At 46.0% G+C, this 8,442-nt stretch overlaps 1 long non-coding RNA gene across 1 annotated transcript; it reads right to left on the bottom strand.

The window, feature by feature from the left end:
* Nucleotides 1-348: 348 nt before the first annotated feature.
* LOC118335209 lies at nucleotides 349-1,205 on the bottom strand. Its single transcript, XR_004797046.1, has 3 exons — nucleotides 1,118-1,205; nucleotides 844-959; nucleotides 349-416 (listed from the first exon to the last, which is right to left on the bottom strand). It is a non-coding gene; the product is annotated as an uncharacterized LOC118335209 (long non-coding RNA).
* Nucleotides 1,206-8,442: the final 7,237 nt, after the last annotated feature.

Raw genomic sequence — 8,442 nt, 5'->3', positions numbered from 1 at the left:
ATTCCTCCAGTCAGTGCCCTTGACCAAGGCTCTGGCTCAGCTCTGGAGTTGGTCCGCACTGTGGCTGCCCACTGCTCCCAGTACTTAAGATGGCTCAGAGAACGATCAATAAAAGATAACTACACAGCTTCTTTCTTCTTCCTGACTGTTCTGTTGGTTGGCAAACAACGTTATTGTGCATTACCACCACCAACTGGAGTGGAGTTTGGATCAGACCAATGCAGTTGCATGGAACCACGTCTGAAAGTGTGTCGGAGCCTTTATACTGTTTTGGTTACTAAAGGTTATTGTCACCTGCCAGCCAATCAGAATGGACAATAGTAAACCAGATATTGATATGCTTCCTACCGGTTCTTCACACTGGGAGTTTTTCAGTCTGCGGGCAATGTCCAGTGCCGTCTCTCCACTCTGATTGGCTGAGAAGATACAGGAAACAAGCAGATGCTTAATGATAGAACTAGGTTAACAGTTTCCCCCTGCTTCCAGTTTTTGTGCTAAGCTAGGCTAACAACTCTTAAAAATGAATTTAAAAATTAGAAAACAGATCACAGTTCATGGTGTTTTATTTATTTATCAGGTAAAAAAGCTGTAGGATCCTTAATTATTAATTAGTTTTATATACAACTGTAAGAGTGACACTGCGTCAGTTAAGGGAACTTGGGATCCTAGAACCAGTTTGCTTCTAATCCTTACAATAGGTGTCTGCTTTTGGCTCTTGGCCCACCGTTGAGTTTCAGTTTTGGTCCTCCAAGGGAAAAGGTTTGAACACCCCCGGTTTACATAAAAGTAGCACTGCTCCTTTATGGACCTGTCTGCATCCTGTCCTACTGATGGTGTTCTTACTGATGTGGATGTCAGGTTTTCCTCTCAGTAGCAGTTTCACACACTGTGGTTTGTTGTACAGGCAGCAGTAATGCAGAGCTGTGTTCCCTCCATCCGTCTGTCCGTCCAGGTTACCACTGCAGACAGACACACACATTAACACGTGAAAACAGTGCAGCCATAATCTGGGACCCTGAGGGCAGATGTCAAAGACATCATCAGTGATAAAATCAGCCCTTGGTGTTATAGATATCTAAAAATTATTTTAAACACATCCACACACACGGTTTCATACCTGTTCTGGACCAGGAAGTCGACCAGGTGGAGAGAGGAGTGATCAGCTGTCCGAACACAATAATGTAATGCCGTCTCTCCCGCCTCCTGAACAAAAAACATCCAACATGTTATAAAAGTAACTCAACATGTCAATATAACAACACTCAGACCTCCACCAAGACTGCATGATCCAAAGGAACCCTGGTACCCTCGGAACCTCCTCAAAGAACTTTCCTATCCTTCAGTCCTCCTATAGGACTTGTAGAACATCCATTTGTAGCACCAGACCATCCTAAAAACCTCCATCCCCTGGGATGGGACCTGGGAAGCTGCTTCAAAGAACTCTGGGACTACCCTGAAAGTCCTTAGAGTCTTCACAGATCCTGGGACTTATAAACACAAACAGTAACACATCCTCAAGGAGCTCCCCCACAGCTCAGACAGCTACTGACACATCCAATCTAGAGCCTCCTCATATGGCCCTAGAATTTCTACCTCTCAATATCCCTGAAAGACAACAGTAAACCCATTTAAATGACCCGGATGCCTTCAAAGACTACTAAGTTAGACCTGAAACCCTTTTGAGATTATGTGGTATGTCCCAAAGGAACTCCACACAAATAAAGACAATTCCCCTGAAGACCTGGAAAACTGTGTCAAAGATGTCTGGAACAACATCAAAGCCTTCTGAAGTGTCTTCTTGGGATACCTGATACCTGATACCATCAGGAACCTCCCTGAGAGAAACTGACACCTCCTAATGGACACCTAGAACCCCCCTATATAGCACTGGAAGACCCATTTAAATGCCCCAGAATATGGGTTAGGGTTAGCTAACCCTTTTACGCGTGGTTCCAATCTCCGGCCTCTTGCGGACCGACACGCCAGGAACTAAGTGTTCTGCTTCGTCATTCGGCGCGCCCCCATTTCGCTCTACAAGCTGCAGCTTTCTCTATTCGCCGGCGGCCATCTGCTTGTCTATTAGTTTCACTCGCGGGTAATCGTCACGCAGCTGGTCGTCGGGCACAGATTCTGTGACTCTCCAATTGATATTTTGTTAGATTTTAGCTATACTGGTATTGGCGCTCTGTGGAGATGTCATGTTCGAACATTGGCTAATGCGTACGCCCTATTCGAGACTTAATTAACCCTTAGAGACATAGGGTACGCTGTATCTTGATAGGCATCTTCGCTCCTCATTAACAGACTACGCTGCCTTTACATACGAGTTTAAATAGGCCTAACCAGTTGAACAGGCCGTCAACTTGGACACTGTCGATTCACCGTTTCACTGTAGCGTCCTTTTTATGCGCCTCCAGCAAGCTCCACCTGCGTCGTAATTCTCGCGCGACCTGCCGGCACAATTCGTCCGAGTACACATTCTTTTTACTCACTGATAGTGACTCGTGCTGGTTATTATGACCGTGGTCACAGATTGAATAAGAAGCTCATTACTTATGCTATTTTAATATATACGGCGACTCCTATCTCATATATCATAACATACTAACCAGTTAACACGTCCAGCTGGATTAACTCTCCTGATAAAAACATCCGCTTTTCGCATCAATCAAAGTCCTGCTCACGTCACTACACATTCCATACCATCTGCCTGTGAATTCTGTGGGCGCCAGCTGGGCTGTATGGCTTTTGAACGTATAAGTGTTATAAGAGCTTCAATTCCACAGCACCTGGTTTACTCCTTATGGGGCTATGAGTCAACGTGTACGGGAATGCAGAATCCATTTTTTATCGCACCACACCAGCCATTTACCTTCACTGTAACCCACGGTTTCACAGCCGCAGACCGGGTCGTCTCTCTCTCTAGAGGGTCGCAGATTCACCCGTTCTTGGTCAAGCAAAGAGAATAATTCATGATTTATTTCATATGCTTGTGCTTTTCGTGATGCTCAGTATCACGCTCTGAGCCCATGCACCATTCCCAACTGGCACAACACCAGATTCACTAGCTCGTGCTTCGCGCATAGTTAAGTCCGAAGGTCACCTTTCCATGTACCAGACACAGCACTCACATTCGTGCGAACAGCATAGGTACGCCGGTGTTGATCTTGGGGGTATTCCGCGAAAATTATGCGGTATCTGAGCGTATCGCTGCAGAGGTAGGCATCTTTCCTCACTGTTCGCGGGCAGCATTGGCCTCTTTATCATCAGAAAACAGCCAGCTTATAGCACATGATTCTGACCTTACTAAACGTAATACACTCAGTGCAGATGTATGTTCAAGCGAAACAACATTCAATTATCCCACATGCTGCCCCACGCACTCCATAGAAGACACCACCGTCACACGACACTATCACAGGGATTATATATCATCAATTACGCGACATCCATTCATCCCTATCACTCCAGCCTCCATCAGCCACATCACTGTCTCCTCTTTCTATAACTAGTCATCATCTAATGTTGGGCTCTACGCAACTAACACTGATGAATCATCCATGACGACCTCGCTATCTTTGTGAGGACAGGATTCAACTAGATTATCTCACATTATCGCCAGTCACCTTTTACATATGACATCTGCTCATCTTCATTTATGCGCGTTGTCATTACAGACTGCAGCCTCACGACCATTTACGAATAACGGAGGATGCTGTGCCATACTGGGCGGGCTTCTTCACGCCCTTGACACACAGCAGATAAGCACAATAACAACACTATTTCATATGTGGCAGTATTCATCTGTACCTGGCATGACGTCAGACCAGTGTTCCATCGCTTCAACATCCACCGTACACACTGCCAAATCTCCAACACTTGAATTGCAAGGTCGGGAATTACCACAGTCTTCTCACACACACGATCGACTCTGAGTTTCAATCTTTCGATATGCGGTCCACTTATATTGCAATAATCTACGGCGTTCATCCACCGACAACTACTCTTACCAGGGCCAGATTGACATACCGTAAACTTGTTGTCGTATTTCTGATCGCGCTCGAGTCCAAACACTTCTATTGCGTGGTGGTCACCGACTGAGCGCGTACACTAGCTGCTACAGCACCAGCATTTCACGAGAAGTCTTATATATGGAGCCTGCGCTCGATAGAATAGCGACCCGGTTGTTACAGCACTGTTCTGTTTACCCATGACATGTCATAGCGTGTTTATCACAGAACCTTTCTGATTCTGGACACGAAACAGACGTAAACAATACACTCGTGTGCGGACATCAGTCAGTTTCTATTCCAATTAGGCACATGGATAAATTTATCATGTGCATCGATAAGGTCTGCGTTTTTTGGGCTGCAAGGGTCTTTCAGTCAAAGAGTTTTGAGTCCGTAGTGTTCAAGCGCGCAACAAGCAGCTTCGTGACCTTCGAGTACTTCCTACCCTGTGAGCTGAATGGCGGCAACAGAGGAGAAGGGGCTGTTACTTTCGGAGCGGAAGAAGGGCAGGGAGAGAGGTTTCCGTCGCGCGACTACTTTCTCCACTGCTATCGGAGTTGACATGTTCACGGCTTCATTCAGTCTCTTCTCATGCTATTGCCACGTGGCTACATGTTCAGACGAGGTTAATAAAAAGATAGGTTGGTTAGATTTTCATGCCTTATTTAGAAGAAAATGTGCTTATTATTACTCAACATTTTAATCACCAGGGTTCTAGTCTGGTGTAGATATGATACAATGAGTAGTATGGTATTCATTGATTTGGATCGCCGCTTGGCGGATTGAACTGTGCACTGAAATTTTTTATTTACTTGAACCAAATGTACAAATGAGCTTTGTAAGTCATATGACTAAAATTAATAATGCACAAAACATTTTGTATATTATCAGAGGTGTTGTTTTTGTTTTTGGGTAAGGTATGGACCTGGTGACTGTACTCTATAAATTGGAAGTTATCAGCGGAAAAATAACATCAATATGATCCCTTCTAATACGTCGCTTTTTCACGTTGTTTCTATGCTTAACGTCAGACTGCCCATAAGATGGGTTATGATCCGAGAACACTCAACAACAGCAAGTCATTTCATAACAAGTTTCTATATAACAGTTGATAGGCGACAGCGAACATGTCAAAGCTGCTAGCTCTGTAGCGCCATAGCTTGCTCATTCGCTCAGACTAGCGTTCATTCACTAGTAACCTTCTCACCTTTATTTGTTGGAATTTGCGTGTAGGAGTGCTGATGTTTAGATTACTTCGAACAGTAGACGCTAGTATAGATTACATGAGCTTAACGACATAATTATAATATAATGTCTATAATGGCAGATTAGTTAGGACGCGTTTAGTATATGCTAATTTTAGTGATTTGCTTGTTGCATGTTCACCGAGGGAGATATCGACCACTTTTGCGCTTGATTTAACTACAGTATTGAGATTGGGTAGCTTTTATTCAGAGAGCACTGAAGCTGCATCATCAGCAAATCACAGAGTTCAACCATGGGGCAGGGGAAGAATCTGCTTATTCATTGGAGTTCGATGTTGCAGGCCAGTTATCGCTCGAGTCACGATATGCTATACATAGTTCACACGCAGTGTCTGGTTTGCGGTATCAGAGTTGATCAGGTAAATCATCTTTAGAGGATTAATCAGGTTGAGCCTGATTAGGACACTACAGCTCGGCTGTGTTTTCTGTTGCTAGAAATGAGCAAAGTTAATGAGTGCATCGGCAGTTTCTTAAGTTGATGGAGTGTGCTCATTTTTTTGGCAACATGGTTGATCTGGATCTGATCTGTAATTCGATGTGTTACTGTTTACTTAATTAATGTTATGTCTGTCGTCTGTCTCTCCCCAGTCAATACAGCGCCGGTTCAGGTTGACCGTGCTCACCTGCCAGGTAAGAATACCCAGCACTAGAGTACAAGAAGAGCTTCGACCCGCTGATCTCCCCGTGGAACCTTGACGCTTTTTTTCGAACATACATTAATTTTCATTATTAAGGGTGAATAAATTGTAGAACTTACAACACGAGCGATGTGATGTGTATGGTTGGAAAAATTGTCGTTGAAACATTGTTTGAGCAGAGCAGGAGAAGTGCGGTCGCGCCCTCCTTGGTGAGGAAACAAACTGTGGATTTATATAATATTGTTGCTGGGAGCTGTTTAGGTCGCATATGCCCTCGTGTGGTTGCAACTGGCGACAGATTCGACGGTGACGTTCTAACTGAATAACGACTCGGGAGTTCGTCCCAGGGCGAGGACATCGTGTACACGGTGTCCCCTTCCGTATTCCTGATATCTCTCAGGAGGCTCCTCCCACTGTCGCATCTCTATGGATCGTGTGGTCGTGTGTGTTAGTGTAGTTTGTTGGTGTGATGCCTGTTCTCAGCCGGGTTCTGGTCTACCAACAGTAAATGTGAGGCGGGCTCTAACGTAGCTGTTTCAGTAGCGTAGGATCAGAGGTTGCAGGCTAAGGAGGAATTGAGAAGTAGCTAAAACAAGAAGCATCATCGAGTGAGGGTTATCTCCGGTCGCCAGCAACCGTAACACCTGCTGCGACGGCGTCCACATATGTGTTACTCTTTCAGCAGTAACTTACACATTTATATGACAAGCCACGCAACGCTGAGACAAGATAATCTTGTACAAAACCAGGTTTCTCTGGCCCCTCTCACCTTGTCCTTAAGGATTGTTGACCGAATCCTCCGGGCCGAATGAAAACAACCAATCAGAGCCGAAGTGACGTATGTATAGCCCAGTGAAGGAGGGATACTGAAAATGGCCGACTCTTAACATCAGAAGCACAGCGTATACCTCTAGTAGGATTGATTTAGGGGATACAGACGCCCAGTCAGGTTGAGTTGAAAATATGGTTCATATCAGGGTGCGAGTAAACCCCAGAAAACCCACGCCCCATCACAGGCCTGATTATTATGGCAACATGAGCGAATTTGTCCCAACATAGATGTGAATGAGTTGTTTTTTACGATCCGTCCAGTGTTCTAGATGCTGCAGATGCACACTGTACATGTTCAGTAGTATGGGAATGAACAATAGTGTTAATATATGAAAATGGAAGTACAAAGTACTGAATCGTACTTAAGGTAAAGTACTCAGGTTACTTTCACCACGTTAGAGTCCTCCCGTTGGATCTCCAGCGCAACTCGGATGTCTGGACCTGCATCGAGTGTGCAGGATCCACCCAGGGCAGTTGGAGCCACGTGTCCCCCCGAATCCAGAGTCTGGAAGCTGGACAAACGGGGAACGCTCCCGAGCCTGCTGTAACTCCACCCTGCGTCTGTTGTGTGTCTGATCTTCTGTCTGCCTGTCTGTCTGTTTCTGTCCTGTTGTCTGTTTAAGCTGTTCTGCCTTCCTTCCCTGCAAGCTGCTAGGAACTGTTGGAAGTAGTTTCAATGAACATCCATGGGCCAGCCCTAGCCGTCGCTCCGTCCCCTCGAAGGCCGCAGCGCTCCCAGCGACAGTGAGTGTGTGTTATTACGTTCGATGAGCCATCCCTTATTTAATGTTGTTGGATGTTGTACATGAAATTAAACTGTGAATCTACCTGCGTCTGCAGGACGGCAGAGAGGAGTTCCATCCAATGCCAGACATCAACCGCAAGTGTCAGGCGTGCCATCCTCCATGGCGACAGCAGCTGGATGAGTTACGCCAGTGGTGGCGATGCCAGAGACTGCTGTCAATCATCCCAGCTTACGCTGAGGGGTGGAGCGCGCCTGCAGCCCCCTCCTGGAAGCAGGAAAGGTTGCGTTGGATTCACACCTGTCAATCATTACATGGCCACCTGGACATTAGGGCTGTGAAAGAGGATAATGTGGCAGAAACACTTCGGGGTTGCCTAGTTCGGCTCCCAGAGGTCCAGGTGTCCATGCCAGGGAGGTGTCCCAATGTTCCGCAGGTCTTTTCATCAAGCGGCCAAGAGAAGAATCATGTCGGACGCCTTGACCCCTGACTGCCGTTGGCCAAATTTAAAATCTATTACATTGTTATTTCTATAGACGGCCAAAGTTCCATAACCAAGAGGTATCCCCAGGACACTTCAAATAGGGAGCAGGTTCAGACGACCCTTTACATTACCAGAGACCGGCAGCAAGTACACCATGAGCAGACCTGGCTGACAGGGCCAGAAAAACTGCCCTTTAAAAGGCAGAAACGAGGACAGAGCCCTTTCGGCTCTAAGGTGGGTGCCATCTGGCCTGACCCAGTTGGGGGAAAAGAAGAGAGAGAGAGAGACAGACAGACAGACCAGACAACAGACCAGACAGACAGACGCAACAACTAAACAAGACCAATGAACATGAAGAAAGATGATGACGACGACCAAACAGCCAGCAACCATGGGGGGGACAGTGAGCAGGCCGCAACAGCAACAACCAGTAGTGGCGGTGTAGCAATAATAATATGCATAATAAACAGA

The sequence above is a fragment of the Morone saxatilis genome, unplaced genomic scaffold, assembly GCF_004916995.1.
Source record: "Morone saxatilis isolate NCDOM2014 unplaced genomic scaffold, NCSU_SB_2.0 Contig23, whole genome shotgun sequence".
Taxonomy (NCBI): Eukaryota; Metazoa; Chordata; class Actinopteri; family Moronidae; genus Morone; species Morone saxatilis.
Note: the sequence above shows the minus strand (reverse complement) of the source record. Positions and strands in the feature narration are given on the sequence as shown.